Below are 24,063 nucleotides of genomic sequence, written 5' to 3'. Positions count from 1 at the left end.
GCAGGTTCAGCGCACGCCCACACACACACACACACACACACACACACACACACACACACGGGCACAGTGTATCTCCCTGGCGCTACCGCTGACCTCAGCAGTCGCCCTATGCGACTGGTGGGACCTGTCACGGCTTGGTGGGAGACATATAATCTGGCTTTATCCCCCGCGATGGGTGAGAATTAACGGGCGCTGCCTCCGGAGGACACGGTGTGAGAAAGAGAGGCTAGGACGGTGGGAGGGGGAGAGGGGATACGATTGCGCGACGGAGTACGCGCCCAGAAAGAAACGGAATTATTTTCCGGACAGACGGGCCGTGCGTCATACTCGGCCGGCGCAAATTGCATGCAACATTCATGAGGCCCCTTGTCTCCGTCTTCACATCTCCCTCCCGCTGCCGCTATTTCTCCGTGTGCGTTTCTCTCGTTCCTAGTTCCCCCCCTCCCACTGTCGGTCTACGTGCTGAAACCAAGTACCTGGCGCTCTGAGTGGGGTCATATTCAGTTGGAGTATTCAGTGCTCTCTTCTTACGCTGTTGGCATACACGGAACTCCACCAGCAGCACCGCAGAAGAAGGAAAAAAAACGTGTCTTGGAGCCACAATATGGTCGTTCGTTAACTGTTATCTGAATGTGAACCTTTACGCTAGATGGAAGTACACTATGTGATCAAAAGTATCCGGACATCTGGCTGAAAATAACTTACAAGTTCAAATGGTTCAAATGGCTCTAAGCACTATGGGACGTAACTGCTGAGGTCATCAGTCCCCTTGAACTTAGAAATACTTAAACCTAACTAACCGAAGGACATCACACACATCCATGCCGGAGGCAGGATTCGAACCTGCGACCGTAGCAGTCGCTCGGTACCGGACTGAAGCGCATATAAATGCTCGGCCACCACGGCCGGCACTTACAAGTTCGTGGCGTCCTCCATCGGTAATGCTGGAATTCAGTATGATGTTGGCCCACCCTTTGCCTCGATGACAGGTTCCACTCTCGCAGGTATACGTTCAATCACGTGCTGGAAGGTTTCTTGGGGAATGGTAGCCCATTCTCCACGGAGTGCTGCACTGAGGAGAGGTATCGATGTCGGTCGGTGAGGCCTGGCACGAAGTCGGCGTTAAAAAACATCCCAAAGGTGTGCTGTAGGATTCGGGTCAGGACTCTGTGCAGACCAGTCCATTACAAGGATGTTATTGTCGTGTAACCACTCCGCCACAGGCCGTGAATTATAAACTGGTGCTCCATCGTGTTGAATGATGCAATCGCCATCCCTGAATTGCTCTTTAACAGTTGGAAGCAAGAAGGTGCTTAAAACATCAATGTAGGCCTGTGCTGTGATAGTGCCACGCAAAACAACAAGGGGTGCAAACCCCCTCCATGAAAAACACGAGCACACCACAACAACACCGCTTTCGAATTTTACTGTTGGCACTACACACGCTGGCAGATGACGTTCACCGGGCATTCGCCATACCCACACCCTGCCATCGGATCGCCACATTGCGCACCGTGATTCGTCACTCCACACAACGGTTTCCCATTGTTCAACCATCCAGTCTTTACGCTCCTTATAGTAAGCGAGGCGTAGTTTGGTATTTACCGGCGTGGTGTGTAGCTTATGAGCAGCCGCTCGACCATGAAATCCAAGTTTTCTCACTTCCCGCCTTACTGTCATAGTACTTGCAGTGGATCCTGATGCAGTTTGGAATTCCTGTGTCATGTTCTGGATAGATGTCTGCCTATTACACATAACGACCCTCTTCAATTGTTGGCGGTCTCTGTCAGTCAGCAGACGAGGTCGGCCTGGACGATTTGTGCTGTATGTGTCCCTTCACGTTTCCGCTTCAATTCAATAGCAGAAGAAGTAGATCTAGGGGTATTTAGGAATGTGGAAATCTCGCGTACAGACGTATGACAAGTGAACCCAAATCACATGACAAGGTTCGAAGTCCGTGAGTTCCGCGGAGCGCCCCATTCTGCTCTCTCACGGTGTCTAATGACTACTCGCAGTAGGTGGTAGCACAATGCATCTAATTTTTTTTTGGGGGGGGGGGGGTCGGGATACTTTTGATCACGTAGTGTAGCTACGGCGCCTGGCCAACAAAGACTGAGACTGATTTCTTTTTTCACAGATGTTTATTAATACATTTCAGTTTTTACGTTATCTTTTTCTGAGTGCTTTCCTCCCACTTGAACGCACCGTCTCTGCCTGTCCTCAAACAAATGGTGGAGACCACTTTGTCAGGTCACCGAGAATCGCTTCCCTTTTCTTGAGCGCTAGTTCAGGATTCTAAAATCGAATGCTCCGAAGCTTTCCCGTTAATGAATGCAGTACACAGGTATTGTTGAACTGAGTCAGAAACTACACGACTTCATTTGGGACGGTAGGCCGCGCATTGTCGTGATGAAGTAGCCATCCACTCCAGGAAAGTTCTGGTGCTTCCTCAGTTTACCCAATACAGACGTGTAGTATGCTACAGTAACAGTAGTGTGAGGGGAAACTGCATGCTGGTAAATCATTCCATGACAGTCAAAGGATGTGAACACCGTCACTTTCCCTGCAGATGAACAACTATCGCCTTTTTTGATGCTTGAGAACCTGGCGATTTCCACACTGTGCTGTCTCGTTTTTCTTCATGATCATAATGATGCAGCCGCGGTTCATCACTGGTGATAATCGGTTCCAGAAACGCACCCCCTCCATCAACAAAGATATCCAGCACCTCAGAAATTGTCTCCATTCGCTCAGCCTTTTGTTTGGGATCAACAGACATGGCATCCATAGGGAACAGACACGGGCCAGATAGAGATGATCATGCATAGTCGTAAAGACACCGCCATGTGAAATTCTCAGCATTCCTCTCAGGTTATGTAATGTTATCTGCCGATCCTCAGGGACCATAAAAGCAGCTGTGTTGATGTTGAATTCACCCGGAGCAGAAGGCTAAAGTCGGTCTTCTTTGAAGTCTGTAAAATGGTCACGTCACTTTGATTTTTGTATGGCATCGATGTGCACATCGGAGAAGGATGGAGGAGAGAGAGAGAGAGAGAGAGAGAGAGAGAGAGAGAGAGAGAGAAGATGATGATGATTGGTTTATTGGGCGCTCAACTGCGTTGTTATCAGCGCCCGTACAAAGGTCCCGCCTTTTCTCAGCCCAGTCTCGCTCCTTTCATGAATGATGATGAAATTATGAGGACAACACACAGTCATCTCGAGGCAGGTGAAAATCCCTGACCCCGCCGGGAATCGAACCCGGGACCCCGTACTTCGGAAGCGAGAACGCGACCGCGAGACCACGAGCTGCGGAGAGAGAGAGAGAGAGAGAGAGAGAGAGTGTAAGTTACGTTATTGTTAAACAATCCTAGGTCTTGTCGTGTCACAGTCTTTGGCTCTGCGAAGTCTGAGACATTCTTAGTTGAAGTGTGTTAGGTGATAGACGTATTTAGCAGTGCTGTGTGAGCTTGTGAGTGTATCTGTCAGATGAAGAAAGGACAGTAAAGATGAATATGGTGTAGGCAATGAATGGCGAAAGGAATATAAATTTTGAGTAACGTGATTGTTTTTAAAAGAACACGTTTGAGGTAAGACTAGCGCTGCGCACCTAATTTATGGGAATGATTATTGACGGCAAGTTAACTTCCTCAGAGCTGAGAAAAAGTACACCTCACTTCTTTCAGTCATGGATTGACATATTAATTCATTAATCTTATTTTTACAGACATTCTCTTCTGTTAACACTGTACCCTTTTCTAATCATTATTGACTTTATTATTCACAGTATTGTTCAGACTAATGTTATGTTTGTGTGTGTGTGTGTGTGTGTGTGTGTGTGTGTGTGTGTGTGTGTGTGTGTGTGTGTGTGTGAAGATCACGCGAAGTTTTACTCTCTGTTTTGAACGTGTACTTCACTCTAAAATCGTTGTTCGTTGTTTTGAAATATCATTTCATAGGAACAGTTACTCTCCCCAACCCGCTGTTTATCATTACGCATTACCATATGCAACAGTTTGGTATGTATTTAGAAACATAAATTTTGCTTAGCCGCTGCGTGCTTGCTATTTGCTATTTGCTGCTGGGCTTTAGACAAATCTGAAAAAATGTTGTAAGGCACGTGGCAAGTGGAAATTTGGATTAGGACCAGATAACTGTTTTACTTTCGTTGCGCATTTAATACAGAGACAAGCTGCATTCAAATCAGTACAGTTCAGTTCAGATTAGGTTCTGTTTAGTCAAAAGTTATTATACGAGTCTAAATTGGATAACAGTTTGTGAATACAAGTTCTATAACACAGTTTCACGAGGTAGTGCATCTTCATCATACGCTTGCTGCAGCTTTTAGTAAGTTTCAGTGGTTAGTGGTTGTATGGTTTAAATGAACCCAGTTGTTTGGTATGCGAGATGCAAAGAGTGTCTACAAAATAGAGCGTCATTATCAACTTGCCGATACGAGAGTGCTATCACCTATGGACATTATGCATAAAAACTTGCTTTTTTTCAAATTTGATCATACAGTTACGGCCCTCGTAGTAAACAGTGTTCAACTGGTAATTCCTCAACATTGAAGACAATGTGAGAGTCTCTTCTACCACTGTTTAATGAAGTCGTGACGGAGACTTGTGTTTTTTGGTGGTGACGTTCTTCATGTAAATATTTGTGCCTGTAAATATTTGTGCACTATGGCTACACACCACGATTTCTTGCATACCAGTTGGGCAAAAATAGTTACAGGTAGCTGTAACTTCTCCTTGAGAAAGACGTACGAAACAATCGCCATATCAGTTACTCCATTATGTAAACAAAAATCGAAAAATATCAGTAATAAAACTTTGTTCAACTACATATTTTCGGAAAAAATGGATATTAGAGAACGACAATTTGTCAACACTGAAAGCGTATGTAATAATGTTTTCATTCAAGGGACAACGGAATTTTGTTTCGGAGCTAGTTATGAACTGTGTATTAGGTCATGTAGCCCAGTCGAAGTAAACCAAAAAGGGATCGAATAGAGGAAAGAATTCGTGTAGTCGCAAATTTTTGTACATTGGTAGGAGGGAGTGCCATCAACGACATACGAAAAATCCCGGCGGGTAGGGTGCAAGCGTGCGAGCGGCGGGAGGGGGGGTTAAGTGTGACTTTTTATGTAGTTAATTGAACTACATTAAATATTAAATATATCTGCAAAAAAACGTCCTGATAGGTCTTTGTCTAGGACTAATTGTTTCCGCGTTGCCCAAGTAGTTCAAATGGCTCTGTGCACTATGGGACTTACCATCTAAGGTCACCAGTCCCCTAGAACTTAAAACTACTTAAACCTAACTAACTTAAGGACATCACACACATCCATGCACGAGGCAGGATTCGAACCTGCGATCGTAGCAGCAGCTCGGTTCCGGACTGAAGCGCCTAGAAGCGGTCGGCCACAACGGCCGGCTTCCACGATACAGTCCATCGGAAAATGGCAGATTTTAGAACGTGTTATACTGGCGTAAATTTTTGTTTATGTGTACCGGGTACTGTGGCAAGGTAAGCCGTCGGATTGTGGTCGTATACTCCCCTCCTTCATAGGTCTGCAAACTGAGGGTCGAGCACGCGATTTCCCACTCTACATACCGCACTACGTCATAAGAAGCAACTACAGGGTGTTCCACAAAGTTAAGATCGTGAAACGTAACATCTCATTTTTCGTATGAATCTGAGGCCAACTTTTGACTAAATATTATGTCGTTAGGTAGAAACCATATAAATAATTTAGCTTTTTGAGCTCTGTAACGTAGTTTTCAACTACTTCATATCAACGTACTCACTAGTATTACTTCTATCCATTGGTAGGAGCATGCAGTGTCAATTCTTTTAATTGTAATTAGGGCTTCTCGTTTACGATCTATCGAGTAACAAGAGATAAACATGTATTGTAAGTATAATATATGAAACCTGTAACAACTGTGTTTATAATACTGACAGCTTCCTTTGCTGTTGGCTAACAACGTCTGGTTACCACGTAATTATTGCAATTCATAAAACGACACCAGGTTATCTTCTTCTTCTTTCTTCTTTTTGCGTTACGGCGTCTGTAGGACCACGGGTAGCCCCTTCGTGGACTGCATTTTCCTCTTCTTCTCGCAGAACCTCTTCGTTTTCTCTCTTCTTCTCTCCCGCTCTTTGTAGAAAATACACAACCCCCCCTCCCCCTCTGCGCATTACGTTGCAGTGAAACAACCTAGCTGACGATAAATGTCGCTAGAGAATAATTCAAAATAAAAGGCGTCTGTACCCCCTTGGCAGGGGCGGCATGAACACATCTTCTGGGGCTAACAAGTCGTATAACTGGACGGGCATGAGCCATTCCATCAAAAAAATTTTATAGCTCATGCAATGGATCGCACTATGGAATCAACACCAGGTTATCAATGTAAACAAAGTGTTTATTCGGGCTACTGTAATAATATACTGAGTTTATGTTAACACTAAAAACACCCGTATTTGAAACAGAAAGCATGGTGGAAATAGAGATACTGTAGTTTCAGTGAAATTAACAAAAGTGTAATTAGCATTTTTATTCATATCATTTCACTTATTTTTCCATGAAAACAAGAGATACGTAATCGTCTTTGTATCACATTTCATGCAGTTAAGTTGTAGCCACCGGATGATAACATGTTTTTGTAATTACTACGAACTTTTGTAATTGTAATTACCGAGTTTACCACACACAACATTACATCAGTTGTCAGTAAGAGTGTATATAGACCCACGAGAAATCGTGTGGGAGGCTGAGTATGATGTAAGATAGTGACCAGCACTCTGTGTCGTAATTAATTGTACTCTTGGAACAATAATTGACTTTTCAGGTCTTTTGAGAACCATGATTTTCTCTGGTCCGTTGTTTTCATTTAAACTTACGGAGCACATTAACTGCAGCGAAGCAACGAAATTAAATTAAGTTCTACTGAACATTTATTATCTTAAACAAAATGAGTTACGTCCACCAAATTTCTACAACATTTATTTCACCTACCATTGGCAAAAGTAGTATTTCGTAAAGACGTTTATTTTGAATTATTCTCTAGTGACATTCATCGTCAGCAAGGTTTTTACACTGCAACGTAATGCGCAGAGGGGGAGGGGGGGTTGTGTACTTTCTACAAAATACGTTAACACTACCACTACATGGAATAAAATGTGGGTTACTAATGATAATAAGACAAAATTCGCTGATGGACAGAATCCATGAAAATCTCACGAAACTCCTCTACACTGCTATAGGGGAAATCGAGTCTTAGACATCCTGTACGGAATCCGGAGCGTTGTTCAGGGTAAAGTAACTACCCCCGCCGTGAACGCTGATCGCTTTTGAATTTACAGACGGGCTATACCTCTCTCCTTCCCCCTCCCCCCTATCCCGCCGCGCTCCACGGCATTTCCTGTACACTTCTCTTACGTGAGTCGACAAGCTACCCTTACCGGGCACACGTTCCTATAGCACGGAGTTGGTCCAATTACTTGGTAACGATGATGTGGTCAATATTGCATTTAGTACAGATTCCTTAGTAAGCACCATTCTGAGTGCGCTTGGTAAAATGGTGTTGTGGTTAACAATGTAATTCCGTACTGTTTCTTTAGTAAACATGAACTGGGTTACATCTACGCTACTGGCCATTAAAATTGCTACACCTAGAAGAGATGCAGATGATAAACGGGTATTCATTGGACAAATATATTATACTAGAACTGACATGTGATTACATTTTCACGCAATTTGGATGCATAGATCCTGAGGAATCAGTACCCAGAACAACCACCTCTGGCCGTAATAACGGCCTTGATACGCCTCGGCATTGAGTCAAACAGAGCTGGGATGGCGTGTACAGGTACAGCTGCCCATGCAGCTTCAACACGATACCACAGTTCATCAAGAGTAGTGACTGGCGTATTGTGACGAGCCAGATGCTCGGCAACCATTGACTAGACGTTTTCAATTGGTGAGAGATCTGGAGAATGTGCTGGCCAGGGCAGCAGTCGAACATTTCATGTATCCAGAAAGGCCCGTACAGGACCTGCAACATGCGGTTGTGCATTATCCTGCTGAAATGTACGGTTTCGCAGCGATCGAATGAAGGGTAGAGCCACGGATCGTAACACATCTGAAATGTAACGTCCACTGTTCAAAGTGCCGTCACTGCGAACAAGAGGTGACCGAGAAGTATAACCAATGCCACCCCATATCCCGGGTGATACGCCAGTATGACGATGACGAATACACGCTTCCAATGTGCGTTCACCGCGATGACGCCAAACACGGATGCGGCCATCATGATGCTGTAAACAGAACCTGGATTCATCCGAAAAAATCACGGTTTTCCATTCGTGCACCCAGGTTCGTCGTTAAGTACACCATCGCAGGTGCTCATGTCTGTCAAGGGTAGCCGCAGCCACGGTCTCCGATCTGACAGTCCATGCTGCTGCAAACGTCGTCGAACTGTTCGTGCAAATGGTTGTTGTCTTGCAAACGTCCCCATCTGTTGACTCAGGGATCGAGACGTGGCTGCACGATCCGTTACAGCCATGCGGATAAGATGCCTGTCATCTCGACTGCTAGTGATACGAGGCCGTTGGGGTCCTGCACGGTGTTCCGTATTACCCTCCTGATCCCACCGATTCCATATTCTGCTAACAGTCACTGGATCTCGACCAATGCGAACAGCAATGTCGTGATACGTTAAATCGCAATCGCGATAGGCTATACTCCGACCTTTACCAAAGTCGGAAACATGGTACGCATTTCTACTCCTTACAAGAGGCATCACGACAACGTTTCACCAGGCAACGTCGGCCAACTGCTGTTTGTGTATGAGAAATCGTTTGGATACTTTCCTCATGTCAGGACTTTGTAGGTGTCGCCACCGGCGGCAACTTTGTGTCAATGCTCTGAAAAGCTAATCATTTGCATATCACAGCATCTTCTTCCTGTCGGTTACTATTCGCGTCTGTAGCACGTCGTCTTCGTCGTGTAGCAATCTTAATGGTCAATAGTGTAGTAACGATGGATTTGTGGGCAACGTTGTACATAGATGATTCTTAAGTAAGCATGAGCTGCAGATAGTTGTGAATCAACCAAAATGTCATCAGCAAATTGGAATTTAATTTATTGTGGTCACGACTATTAAAAATTTTTTCAACAGTTAATACAGATGGCTGTACCTCCTTCACCCGCCGGTGACAGGTCTTATAGTCGCTGTATAACGTCAATCGAATTGCCCTTAATGGATACCAGCCACTCGGGGACGGTGTAGTGATGGTCGGAATGGGTATGTGTTGTCGATACACCATTTCCGCTGGGCTACAGGCTGTGACGTAACTGCAGGAGCCAAAATATAGACATTCATGATGTTTTTGACAGGAGGCACTTGAGGAGATAATACTTCCTTCGAAGGTTACCTCTGCACAGTGGAGCGCTATCGGCGGTGAGATATGACTGGCCGGAATGCGGACAGCCTTTCAGCGCCATAAGTAACGTGGATACACCATCGGGTGAGCTGTTCCCGGGTTACCCACGAAACAGGCACCTGGGCCCAGCCAGCTAGCTAGGCACGCGATAGGAATCGCCGCTCGCCAAGAAAGGCCGCCCGAGATGCCGGGCTGTCGAAGCGCCGTAAATCCTCGTAATGGTAGAAACCCATTACCGGCGCAATTTGTCTCCGGCAAAATAAAAATAGTCGCTCAGAGCAGGAGAGCGCGTATTTTCGTCTCAACCCCCACCCGCCGCCCCCAAGCGGACGGTATTTCAACTCCAATAAAGAGGACGCTCACCTGTCCTGCGACGAAAACACGCCATCAATTCGCAACCCCTTTCCCTCCCCGCGCTGCAGACATGAAACCACCCGCCTTCACATAGCGCAAACTTTGCCCTTTTGCGGCCTCCGTCTATTTTCTGCTTCTTCCAGACGACCTCGTACTCCGCGCATCTTTGGAGAAGTTTCCATATTTTCGGACATATTTCCCCCGCGGTTCGAAATTGCTCGAGCTGCCAATGCGGGTACGTTGCACGCAGTTTGTGATTCGGGAGACACACTGCATACGAAGGACTCGGCGATTTTTTGATCTCAGAGGACCGTCGACTGTGATGAAACGGCTGCAACGAAGCACGGTGGATTCTACCAACACCGACTCAAAGGAAGGCCTCGGCGCTTTTTGGTGACGTCACGTCAGTTAGGCACGGCGAACGCCAGGTCTGTTGCAGGCAGAAACGCCTGGGTGTGCTTATCACTATAAATCTCTTATTTTTGGACAAAATGTTTGGTATTGTTTTGGATTCTGCAGTTTTATTTAGATGAAAGATTTTCTTACTATCGTAAAGCTACAAATGAAGTACATAGTTCTGTATTACTGAATCCTGTCGAAACAAACGTAGATCAATATGAGAAAATGCTTTGCCCCATTACAAGCTTCGGAAATTTTACATTCAAGTAACTATATCTACTTGATCCTTTACGTTAACGAAACTTACCCCAACCCCCTTACAGTGAACTCGTTTCTTTTATTTATTTATTTATTTTCGTTTGACATCGTCACTGAAAATGTCAACTAATTTACGTGTGTAAATGTCCAGCTGTTGCCAGTCATTAGACTTCAGTCTTTTTCAACGAAAGGAATTCTAAACAGGAAACAAAATAGCTTCATACATCGAAAATACTGCTGAGCTTAAACTTTTTTAAACATACACATTAGGAAAGATAAATATTCCCCTCTTGCAACTGAAAGGACAAACTTCATAAGATAAAAAAGTTTTATTTGATAGAACAAGTATCTCCCTTTTGCCTCTTCTTCTGTCCCCCACCCCCTCCCCCAACGTGTACAATCGCAAGATATTTCAGGAACATTCAGTACTCCTCACCCCATAGTCAACCAAGATACCTAAAGAAGAGCACCAATACGTTCACAGTTTCTTGTAAAAGCAACCCAATACAAACGTAACTTCCCCAGATTTACAAATAAAATAAAGAAGCACGAATTCTGTTGCTGCTTGACCGTGAAGTTGTTTTTGTATGTCAATCCTTAAAACAGGTGGAAATTCAAGTTCAGGAGTACACTATTTGTTAAGAAGTTGTAAGAGGTCCATCGTTAAGGAATTTGTAGCTAGCGCACTCGAGCAGATGTAATTTCGATGGATTGCTCACGCGCTGCCTGCGATATGTAAGCTATAAGAGAATCTGAGACCAAAGAGCAGTGTTGACTGCAGTAGGAACTATGTAGTAGCAGGAGTAAGTTGTTGCTGGCGAGCAGTCTGGTGTGTCGTGTTGGCTGGGCCGGTCGTGGTGGAGCGATGGCGGAGCCTCAGCGATATAATGTAAGCTAAAAGCAGCCTCGCGCATGTGTAGTATTGTTATCTCAAGTCCCATGTAAATGTTTTAAAAAAAATCTCTTAATAATAATCTTTCACATAAAAAGTAATTTTTGACAATCATTCATTTCAATTTAAAGAATTTACTAATTTCTCCAATCCTTGGTCATCCCGACTATTACAAAGAAAAATCAGTTGTTCTTTTTATACATGACAAATCTATCGGCCAGCATTGCACTTGGCTGTGCCAGAAAAATTTCTTATAGGAGCAGATATATATATATATATATATATATATATATATATATATATATATATATATATATATGCGTTATCCGGCGACCTAATTGAGATAAGATATTTCAATTTATTTAGAATGAATTTTCAGGGCCATGACGCAGCACTGCTGACGTCCAAACTTTACCGGTTTAAATTCACAGTCAATTATTGAAAGGTTATAAGTGAGTCGCATTTTTATTATTGAGACATTAGTCACATTGTATTACTGATAGGTTTCGGAACTTTTACTGTTGAGAGGCTACACTAAATGTGAATATTATTCATAATATGTTAGTTAATTGTGGGGAGGTTACAAAGTGTAATGAATTTCACAATTAATTGATTGCAGAAATCTCTCAGAACAGTATGTGTTAGTCAACTACCGCCAATAGCTTCATATTTTCCTGTGTCAGAAAGGGAGACACAAACAGACCTGGCGTTTGCCGTGCCTAGCTGACGTGACTTCACGAACAAGCGCCGAGGCCTTCCTTTGAGTCGGTGTTGGTTCTACATGCGACACTAGGACATGCCTGCAGAAGTAACGGGATGATTACTGGCATTGGTACAGGATGGACAAAATGCTTCTCACACAGAAAATAGTTCATGCACCTTAAGAAAGTCAAACCAGCTTACATCACGAGTGCCATGTGCGGAAGGTGGAAGCTGGATTGCCTGTCGATTGACACAACAAATTTACTGTTACCAGTCATTGTTTGCTTATCTCCACGACACGTTTAAAGGTTTAAACCTCTATCATCAGGTAGATCTACATTTGTTAGTATCACACACAGGGACAGGCAAAATAATATGAACGCCTGCACTTTCTCGGGAATGGTTTATTAATAGGGGGTTGAGGGCCCATTTGCCCGTAATACAGCTGCGTTTCTTCTTGGAATACTGGCATATAATGATTGTATATTCTCCAGTGGAATGTTATACCACTCTTAGATGAGAACCTCTTCTAAATCCTGTAGTGACGGGCGAGGTGGAAATCTGCTCCGGAGTCTGCGCTCCAATGCCGCCCAAAAGGTTTCGATAATGTTCAAGTACGAGGACTGTGCTGGCCAGGGAAGACGCTGCAGTTAAGTTGCATGCCACGACTGTACTGTCCTGGTTGTGTGAATGGGCGCATTGTCGTCCTGAAATATGCTATCATTGTTGGAGAACACCTGATCACCTAAAATGTTCACGTAATCGTTGGCTATAACATGGCTTCTGAGAGTAATGATGGGATCAGCAGAATACCATGATATGGTTGCCCACACCATCACACCTCCGCCTGTATGCTTAAGTCCTGGAATCAAGCAATGAGGATTGGAGCTTCTTTTGGCTTTCTCCAGACGTAAACCCAGCCCGATGTTGGGAATAACGAAAACGTTGACTCGTCGGACCATATGGCGTGTTTCCATTGGTCAGCCGTCCAGGATTTATGCTCCTGACAGCATGTTTTACGCTTCTCTAGGCTCATTGCGGTCACTTATGGTTTCGTTATAGTAACTCGTCCATGAATATTCTCTTTGTGGAGTTCTCGGCGGACAGCGTCGATAGATACGGGGTCTTGACAAAAAACTACTGAGCTCTGGGGTTACTTTAGCCGCCGTAGTTTTGTGTAGTTTTGACGCAATTCGTGTTTGCTTACGACGATCTCTTTTAGTTTTGATTCACACCATGATGCCTTTCATGTTTTGTGTACGCTGTCATGACTTGAAACAGTTGCTCTTGAAACATTCAGTAAAAAAAATGGCTCTGAGCACTATGGGACTCAACTGCTGTGGTCATAAGTCCCCTAGCACTTAGAACTACTTAAACCTAACTAACCTAAGGACATCACACAACACCCAGCCATCACGAGGCAGAGAAAATCCCTGACCCCGCCGGGAATCGAACCCGGGAACCCGGGCGTGGGAAGCGAGAACGCTACCGCACGACCACGAGATGCGGGCAAACATTCAGTAAGTTGGCTGTCTTGGTTACTGACGCTCCGGCTAATCGGACCCGCACAATCTGCCCCCTTATGTCTTTCATTGCACGTCGACCTCGGCCTCTGAATGCAAATACCAAGTGTGCACTACTCGTAAACAACCTGCACTGATGCCTAGTCCGTACTGAACACGCACAGACCAGCGCGACACGAGCCTTACCTGCGTTGTTGACCGTTAAACACAACCATCCCATTACTACCTCTGTTCACATTATTTTGCCTATCTCCTGTACGTGTGAAAGGTTTTTTGAGGAGCTTGTGGCACTGGCTAATACGGAAACAAAATTCAGAACATGGTTTTGGGTATTTTCTTGATAAAACACTAAACTTATGTCTAACGGTAAAAATACAATAAGTAAAATAGAATACCCCCAGTGGGCACAGGTTCCTTTCACTGTCGTAGCACATCACATGTATAACGTCTTATTCTGTAAACGAAGATGGCCCTTGGGAACTACTGGGTGCAAGGAACATACAGCAAAAGAGAAACATTATCACAAAGTATATGGATCATAAAAACATTATACCGCGCGACCGCTACGTCGCAGGTTCGAATCCTGCCTCGAGCATGGATGTATGTGATGTCCATAGGTTAGTTAGGTTTAAGTAGTTCTAAGTTCTAGGGGACTGATGACCTCAGCAGTTAAGTCCCATAGTGCTCAGAGCCATTTGAACCATTTGAAAACATTATTATCGAATAAGTTTTAAAGGATTTTGGAGATCTTTGTTCTGAGGTGTTGAATACATGCGTTGGAATAAAAGTTTCAGGTGAGACACAAATCGGTTTCTGTCAAATTGGACTGCCTGTCTTAAGGTGTAGGAAATACGTTTTGCCCACCTTGTAGTTCACTTCAAAATGGTTAAAATGGCTCCGAGTACTATGGGACTTAACATCTGAGGTCATCAGTCCCCTAGAACCTAAAACCACTTAAACCTAAGGACATAACACACATCCATGCCCGAGGCAGGATTCGAACCTGCGACCGTAGCGGTCGCGCGGTTCCAGACTGTAGCGCCTAGAACCGCTCGGCCACTTCGGCCGGCCGTAGTTCATTTCCCCAGCTGCTGTGTGATGGCTCTCATCATGCTGACAAACATTCGTCGAATCTGGGCTACCGAATATTTTGAAATTCGTGTAACTTCAACTCAAATCGCTGATCAGGAGAAAGGCCACTGGATCTGACGAGATGCCTATACGGTTCTTCATAGAGTATGCAAAACAACTCACTCCTCTTCCAGCAGTTGTGCACCGTAGGTCACTGTAGAAGCGAAGCGTTCCTAGTGACTGGAAGGAAGTGCAGGTCATTCCCACTAGCAAGAGGTATCGTCAACTAGATGTACGAAAGTACATGCCAGTATCTCTTACGTAGGCATGTTGTAGAATTTTGGAATATGTAATCGGATTACAGAAATGTCATGTCTCCTCTGCAGCAATGAATTGCATTTCACAAACAACGATCGTGTGAAACACGGCTTGTGCTATTCGTCCACGAAACACAAAAGGCACTACGGTGGCCAGCTCTGTGTAGTATTCTTTGACTTCCCGAACCCGTGCACACTGCTGCCTAAGGAACAAAACACGAACGTACGCAATATGAGATACCACCTGTGTAATCGCATTGAAGAGTTCGTAGCAAGCAGAAACAATGTAAATAACCGGTACTGCACCAGTTACTTGTTTTTTCATGCTTGGCATTGCATCTTTTTACAGTTACACTGCAACCCGAAATTCGGACATAATGAATCTTTGTGTACTTTGAAATGCTAATGTTAGAATGGCATTTTTGTTAGTCGGCTTACAGGTATTGTGCGTCCTCCATTATACAGAATGTCACACACGTACAGAACATCATGATTTGTTTTAGTAGATCAAAACATAGTACAAAGATATTACACTATGATTTCACACAGTTTGTACAGAGTTTATATAATATTTGCCCATTACAAAATGTATTTGTACCGCTACTCACTAGTCAATTATCGACTAATTTCTTTTTAAATGAAGAAACGTACACATTTATGAAATTTACCACAATTATCATATGCAGGAGAAACATTTGAAAATGTTAACGGATTCGCTATTCAGCTTGTCACTGAGAATCTTTTCTTTTTGCTTTTTGTGGTGTACAAAAATTTCAAGCTCCTCCTTTAAATCTACCGTGTGTGATTTTTCAGAGTGATACTACAGGGTGCGGCAGAACCGACTAAGCCGTTTTACGGAGCAATAAAAAGTAAATCTCGAGGTGCAGAGAAAAAAAAGTTTTTATTCTCTAAGCTAGTACAATATACCAGTTTACGTTCATTTAGTTTTCAAAATAATGTCCTCAATATGGCTGCCGTTAGCATCTATACATACTTCAGGAAGTTTCGAGCAGCTTTTGCACACATATGCGGGGTATGGCATTCACTTAGTCAATAATCCTCTCTTTTCGCTCTGGTAGGGTGTGGGGGCGGCTTTTGAAACTCGTTTCCTTCAGATATCCCCCAAGAAAGTAGTCACAAATGCCGAAATCCGGTGGCCATGGCCGGCCGGAGTGGCCGAGCGGTTAAAGGCGCTACAGTCTGGAATCGCACGACCACTACGGTCGCAGGTTCGAATCCTGCCTCGGGCATGGATGTGTGTGATGTCCTTAGGTTAGTTAGGTTTAAGTAGTTCTAAGTTCTAGGGGACTTATGACCACAGCAGTTGAGTCCCATAGTGCTCAGAGCCATTTGTACCATTTTTTTTTTGGTGGCCATGCAGGCTACCCGACATCACCCCTCAAAGAGACGAGGCGTCCCGGAAACATTTCTGTCAAAACATGAAGTGAAATTCAACCTATGTGACCAGTAGCTCCATCCTGTTGGAACCACAAGTCCACCAGTCGATGTCCTTCAACCATCTCGTCTATGCTAGGTTGTAGAAAATTTTGCATCATTGAAACATAACGTGTGGAATTCACTGTGACGGTCACTCCTTCCCCCTCAAAAAAGTAAGGGCATACCACGCCGAATTGTGATATGGCACATCACACTGTCACTTTAGTAGAATGTTGCGGTCTTTCATGAATAATTCGGGGGTTATTTCATCCCAGTAGCGAATGTTTTGCTTGTTCTCGCATCCAGTAACATGAAAATGTATCTCGTCACTACTGAAGAAAGCTGCATTTGGAGGGATCTGAGCAAACATTTGCTCACACGCATTTTGACGGTTGGGGTAGTCAACTGGGCGTAATTCTTAAGCAGTCATGATGTTGAAAGGATGGAACTTCAAATCGCATTGCAGAATCCTTCTCAAACTGCGGTCTGCGGTTCCCAGTGCAACAGCATGTCGTCGGGCAGAACAATGCGGCTATTGTTGAACTGCTGTTCTCACCCGCTACATATTTTCTAGCGTTCTGATGCATCTGCGTCGGCCATGTTTATCTATTCCTGATGCGCTATCAGTTTCCTCCAACTTCCGGACCCAGAACCGAATTGTGTTGGCCTTAGGAACGGCATTGTTGCGTGGAATGTTGAACTGTCGCCGAAAAGCTCGTTGTGTAGCGATCACGGATCTGTTGTTTTCATAATAAGCGCGAACGGCAAAACCACGATGTGCACCGGTGTACACCATGTTGGCTACTGAAATGGGGTAAACGACTGAACAAAAGCAGAGCACATGCAACTGGCTACCCCCAAGACAGCCTCAGCTGTAATCGATAAAAACTGCTTAGCCGGTTCTGCCGGACCCTGTACTTAAAATGATGGTCTGTCCTGGCAAATGGGTGTCCACTGTTTTTCATGTGTGCTGATACTGCTGATGCCGTAATCCGAAAACAGTGTAACACCTCCAACTGTGTACAAAGTCTGTGCGAAACCACGGTGTTGTAATATTTTCGTGGCACGTTTTGATTACTAAAATAAACAATAATGATTTGTGTGTGTGTGTGTGTGTGTGTGTGTGTGTGTGTGTGTGTGTGTGTGTGTGTGTGTGTGTGTAACATTTCGTATAGTGGATGACGCACATACCTGCAAGTAGACTAATAAAAGTACCATTTCTAACATCAGCATTTAAAAACACTCAAAGATCCATTCTGCCCGATTTTCCGATCGCAGTATAACCGTAAAAAGACACAAGAGAGGCAATAAATCACACGTGCAAACATCACCAAAAACAGTCACGAAAACAAATGCACTTGAAGATAAGAATAAATTCTCGGAATTCGTTGTGCTGAGAATGAAAAAAATAAATACCTGATGCAGGTTTCATGGTATAAAATATTAACTAATTTAAGTTAAAACAGAAACAACGTATAATTTTTAACGGAGGAAAGTTTTCATGCCTAATAGTAACTTCGTACCCTAAGAATGTGTTATTGGATTACTCTTTTTCCTAATAAATATAAATGCCTTAGCGGGTACCGTCGAAGGGCTCCGTGGAGCTGTTCAGATATGATGCTGTTGTGTAATCCACAATAGAAGATTCTTATTCACGAAGACCTGGAGATGATCCACGCTTGGTGCGAAGGTTGACAACATACCGCAGATAAATAGGCAGAAAGACCCTCACTGTAAACGTACACGATTGCAGAACAATCACTGGCAGCAGTCACAACATCCATCAGATATCTAGGAACATGCATGGGCGATTTAATGCGGAACGCCCACATCAGACAAATTTCAGCTAAAGCAGGTGACAGATTGAGATTTATTGGGAGAATCCTGAGAAAGGGTCATGCATACAACGAAGGAGGTAACTTACAAAACCGTCGTTCGGCCAATGCTCCGAACATTGCCAGTCAATACGGGATCTATACGAGATGGGATTGAGAGAGGAAATAGAGAAATCCAAATAAGAGCAGCACGTTTCGTCACAGGTTCATTTAGCAAGTGCGAAAGCGTCACGAAGATGCTGACGCTAAGGCAACTGCAGTGGCAGGCACTGCAAGAGAGTCGTTCTGCATCAGGGTGTGATTTACTGCTCAAATTTCTAGGGCATGCGTTCGTAGAAGTGTGAACCAATTTAATGTTTCCTAGCACCTGTATCCTGCGAAAAAGCCACGAAAGTAAAATTAGAGACTGAAGCTCAGACGGAGGCTTACAAGCATTCGTTCTTCCCGTAGACCATTCGTGACTGGAACAGGAAAGGAGGGTAAGCTACAGTACATGAAGTAATGTACAGTCTGTCACAAGTCGTCAAAGTGTCTTGAGGAATATAGACGTAAGATACAGAAATCTCAAGCTGAATAAATTTTTCTAAGTATTCGAACATCTGCATAAATTTTGGATATCCTAACCTTGTAACATCGCCGTAGGATAAAAATCGTCCGCCTCCGGAGCTGAACGGTCATGAGGCTGCGTGCCTTGCGAGGGACCGTGTTCGATTCCCGGCACAGTCAAAGATTTTTCCTTCGTGGGAGGACTGGTATGGGGTGCAGTCAGTCTCGTGAGGCCAGATGAGGAGCTACTTGACCGAACATTAGGGGTTCCAAGGTCAAAGAAATGCGACGACGACTGGGAGACGTACTGACCACATACCCCTCCACACCGTATCCGATGACACCGACCGACGATGAAGACACGGTGGTCGGTCGGAGCCGACTAGCTGTCTAGGACCAGAACGTGCTCCATTTATATTACAGTCCAATAGATTTGGACCGGGGAACGAGATTGCTGATAAACCGCTCCGTTATCAGAAACACCTCGCAGTACAGTTGTAAATATCACACTCATCTTTACTGTACTGGGAGAAAGATGCACGAGCGCGCTGCACCGAGTAGTGGATAAGATCCTTGACTCTGTGTTTGATGTTATCTGTGGTGTGCTTGTTCGCCTGTCAGTTGCGCAACGTTTGTGAATTCTAATTAGAGGCAGGAGAAATTAACTGGAATACTGTATTATGGAGACGAAAATTTCTCTGTAAAGGTATTTTCTTGAGTGTACAGATGGGCCCGCCGCTGTGGCCTAGCGGTTCTAGGCGCTTCCGCCCACAACCGCGCTGCTGCTACGGTCGCAGGTTCAAATCCTGCCTCGGGCATAGATGTGTGTGATGTCCTTAGGTTAGTTAGGTTTAAGTAGTTCTAAGTCCAGGGGACTGATTACCCCAGATGTTAAGTCACATAGTGCTTGGAGCCACTTCAACCATTTGAATCACTTGTATAGATGGAAAAGAATTTTGGAGGAATATTTCAAGATAACCAATGCACGGGCAAGAATGAAATGCTTGTTCATCAGAACAATGAACTAAAGGAGATCTTCGTCCCTCAGACAACAAATAATATTCATGATTGGTGTTAACTTGACCTCTCTGTTTTCATTCTGTCACGAATAACACATCTGGTTAAAATGTACGTAATTCAGTAAGTAGTGAATTTCGTAAATGTTGGAGCTTCTTATGATCTGCAGTCTTTTTTGACAATCACAGTAACTTTTCAAGAACTGTTTTCTTTAATTAAAACTCCCCGCCATCATTCGTAATAAAGTTTTAAATATATTGTCGTATGTGCATTGCACCTTACGCCACACGAAGTCACAGACTGTTTCAAAGAAGTGGAAAAAAATTCGGGAGGTTTTTTTTCTTTTTTTTGTTGTCGTACTTGCTGATTCCAATTTACTTTCGAGAACATCAGTAGACAAAATAGCATTCTGAGCATGAGGTAAGTTACTTTTCTTTCTCACTTTGCATACTCGTGAGTAAACAGTACGCAGTGAGAACTTCCGGGTATTGTGATAAGTGCGCCGATTAATTTACAGTGAACAGTGAAGGCAGTCTTAAACATAACCATGCTCGTGTACAGATGCATCTGTGTTGTAATCCTGAACAATGCATGTAATGTAGTTACGGAAAGGCCATCTGATAAAACGAGTCGCCTAAACTGAAACTGTGTAACTGTAATTTAATTAACTTGAACAGATTAGTTAGGAAGGCAAACATGTACACTAAATAAGCAGTCCTGTGGAATTTTGTGCTGTGTAATGCAGTGCTACAATGTGTGACTTCACAATTCGTGACTTGCACTCCCAAAACATAAAACTAACAGAATGAAGATATTACTTGAAACTTCGTGGCAGATTTAAACTGTGTGCCGGACCGAGACTCGAACTCGGGACCTTTGCCTTTCGAGGGGAAGTGCTCTACCAACTGAGCTACCCAAGCACGAATCACGCCCCGTCCTCACAGCTTTACTGCAAACCCACAGAAGAGCTTATGTGAAGTTTGGAAGGTAGGAGACGGGGTACTGCCCATGAAAGGCAAAGGTCCCGAGTTCGAATCTCGGTCCGGCACACAGTTTTAATCTGCCAGGAAGTATCATATCAGCGCGTACTCCGCTGCAAAGTGAAGCTCTCATCCTGAAGATGTTACCCAGTTACAAATTGAATCCTGAAAGAATAAATAACCATAAACGTTTGTATAAAAATGCCCTGAAGATTTACGTATGCAGACTGACTAAACAGAAATCCAAACAAAACTAATACGCACATGACTGTAACACTGCTCTGCGAGAATAAAACTGCCGGCTAAAGAAATGTAATCTGAACTGAACCTTACCTAAATTATACCTGGGAATTTTGGAAAGCATTGCTAACTCAGAATGATCTAACTATCTTGAATGTATCACAAAACTGGTTCTAATTAATTTTCATGGCTTACCTGTGGCAGGAGAAACACGGTACTGCTCGAAGTGACGAACATAAAATATGCAGAGCAACAGCAAGCAGGCTAAAAGGAAAGAAAACCTTGCGTAGTGCAATGCAAGGACGTGTAACGTAGATCATGCTTCACCTTGTAAGTAACTGTGTCCCGCTCTGTTCAATGCGACGAAACACAAAACCAGACAAAATTACTTCATGAGGACACAGTGGCGGACTTTGAACATGCTAAATTATTGAAGGAAAACTGACTTTTAAAAATTTCTCAAAATGGTAAAATAGTGGGTAGAATCTATAACCTCTGAGTGCAGGCCGTGTGCACAGATAACTTCACGTAATGAAGTCTGAAAAATGATATTAAAAAATCCCCATCAATTTAGAGAAGTCATACCAAAATTTTCCGTTATTCTAAATCATCATAACTACACGCAAGTAAGCAGTGCAGCCACAGTTGTACCTGGTAATCTTCACCTGTCCAATTAATTTCTACCAAATCTTATCACAAAATTCATCATTACCTGCATCCTCATCCCTGTTCTCTTCAAGGTATTTCAGACCGCTCGAGCAAAGAAGGGTACCTAGCGATTGGAAGAATGCACTGGTCATTCCCGTTTTTAAGAGGGTCCGTAGAACAGATCCACACAGTTATAGACCTATATTCATTTACATCTACATCCATACACCGCAAACCACCTGACGGTGTGTGGCGAGGGGTGCTTTGAGTACCTCTATCCGTCCTCCCTTCTATTCCAGTCTCGTATTGTTCATGGAAAGAAAAATTGTCGGTATGCCTCTGTGTGGGCTCTAATCTCTTTGATTTTATCCTGATGGTCTCTTCGCGAGATTTATACGTAGGAGGGAGCAATATACTGCTTGACTCCTCGGTGAAGGTATGTCCTCGAAACTTCAACAAAAGCCCGTACCGAGCTACTGAGCGTCTCTCGTGCAGAGTCTTCCACTGGAGTTTATCTATCATCTCCTAACGCTTTCGCGATTACTAAATGATCCTGTAACGAAGCGCGCTGCTCTCCGTTCGATCTTCGCTCTCTCTTCTATCAACCCTATCTGGTACGGATTCCACTCCGGTGAGCAGTATTCAAGCAGTGGGCGAACAAGCGTACTGTAGCCTACTTCCATTGTTTTCGGACTGCATTTCCTTAGGATTCTTCCAATGAATTTCAGTCTGGCATCTGCTTTACCGACGATCAACTTTATATGATCATTCCATCTTAAATCACTCCTAATGCCTACTTGTTTCTTTCTATGTATTCGCAGCACATTACACTTGTCTACATTGAGATTCAATTGTCCTTCCCTGCACCATGCGTCAATTCGTTGCAGATGCTCCTGCATTTCAGTACAATTTTTCATTGTTACAACCTCTCGATATACTACAGCATAATGTTCAAAAAGCCTCAGTGATCTTCCGATGTTATCCACAAGGACATTTATATATATTTTTTAATAGCAGCGGTCCTACGACACTCCCCTGCGGCACACCTGAAATCACTCTCTTACTTTGGAAGACATTGAGAATGACATGCTGCGTCCTGTTATCTAGGAACTCCTCAATCCAATCACACAATTGGACTGACAGTCCATAAGCTGTTAGTTTGTTCATTAAACGACTGTGGGGAACTGTATCAAATGCCTTGAGGAAGTCAAGAAACACGGCATCTACCTGGGAACCCGCGTCTATGGCCCTCTGAGTCTCGTGGACGAATAGCGCGAGATGGGTTTCACACGATCGTCTTTTTCGAAACCCATGCTGATTCCTACAGAGTAGATTTCCAGTCTCCAGAAAAGTGATTATACTCGAACATTGTTGACATCAATCTGTTTTAGAATTAGGGAGCTTGTTTTATGCTCAAGAATTACGACATTTTGTAGAAAGATGATCTGCTCTATAACAATGAGCTGGGATTCCACAAACAGAAATCCTGCGAAACTCAGCTCGTTCTCTTCCTTCATGAGATTCATAATGTGGTAGACAAAGGCGCTCAGGTTGATGTGTTCCTCGACTTCAGGAAGTCATCTGACACCGCCCCACACTACCGTTTGGTGATCAAAAAGAGAGCTTACCAAGTGTCGGAGCAGATTTGCGATTCGATTCAGAACTTCCTTGCAGACAGAACTCACCACGTCACTCTTAACGGAAAAATCGACAGATGTAAACATAATTTCCCGAGAACACTAAGTAAATGTGATGGAATCGCTACTGTTTACAATATATGTAAATGATCTAGTGGAAAGCGTAGGATGCTTTTTAAGGCTGTTCTCAGAAGATGCGGTTGTCTATAAAAGCGTAGCAACGCCATAAGATAGAAAAAGATTTGCTGAGTGACCTCCAGGGGATTGATGAATGATGAACAATCTGGCAGTTGACCCTGAACGTAAATAAATGTAACATATTGCGCACACATAGGAAAAGAAATCCACTACTGTGCCGCTACACTATTGATGACAAACCGGTGGAAACAGTATCTGCCGTAAAATATCTAGGCGTAACTCTCCGCCGGCCGCGGTGGTCTCGCGGTTCTAGGCGCTCAGTCCGGAACCGCGCGACTGCTACGGTCGCAGGTTCGAATCCTGCCTCGGGCATGTATGTGTGTGATGTCTTTAGGTTAGTTAGGTTTAAGTAGTTCTAAGTTCTAGGGGACTGATGACCACAGCTCTTAAGTCCCATAGTGCTCAGAGCCATTTGAAACATTTTTTTGAGTAACTCTCCAAAGCCACCATAAGTAGAATGACAACATGAAACAAATAGTGGGAAAAGCAGATGCCAGACTCAGATTCATAGAAATAATCTTCAGGAAATGTAATTCATCTACGAAGGAGGTGGCCTGTA

This window comes from Schistocerca serialis, chromosome 12, assembly GCF_023864345.2.
Source record: "Schistocerca serialis cubense isolate TAMUIC-IGC-003099 chromosome 12, iqSchSeri2.2, whole genome shotgun sequence".
Lineage (NCBI taxonomy): Eukaryota > Metazoa > Arthropoda > Insecta > Orthoptera > Acrididae > Schistocerca > Schistocerca serialis.
Note: the sequence above shows the minus strand (reverse complement) of the source record.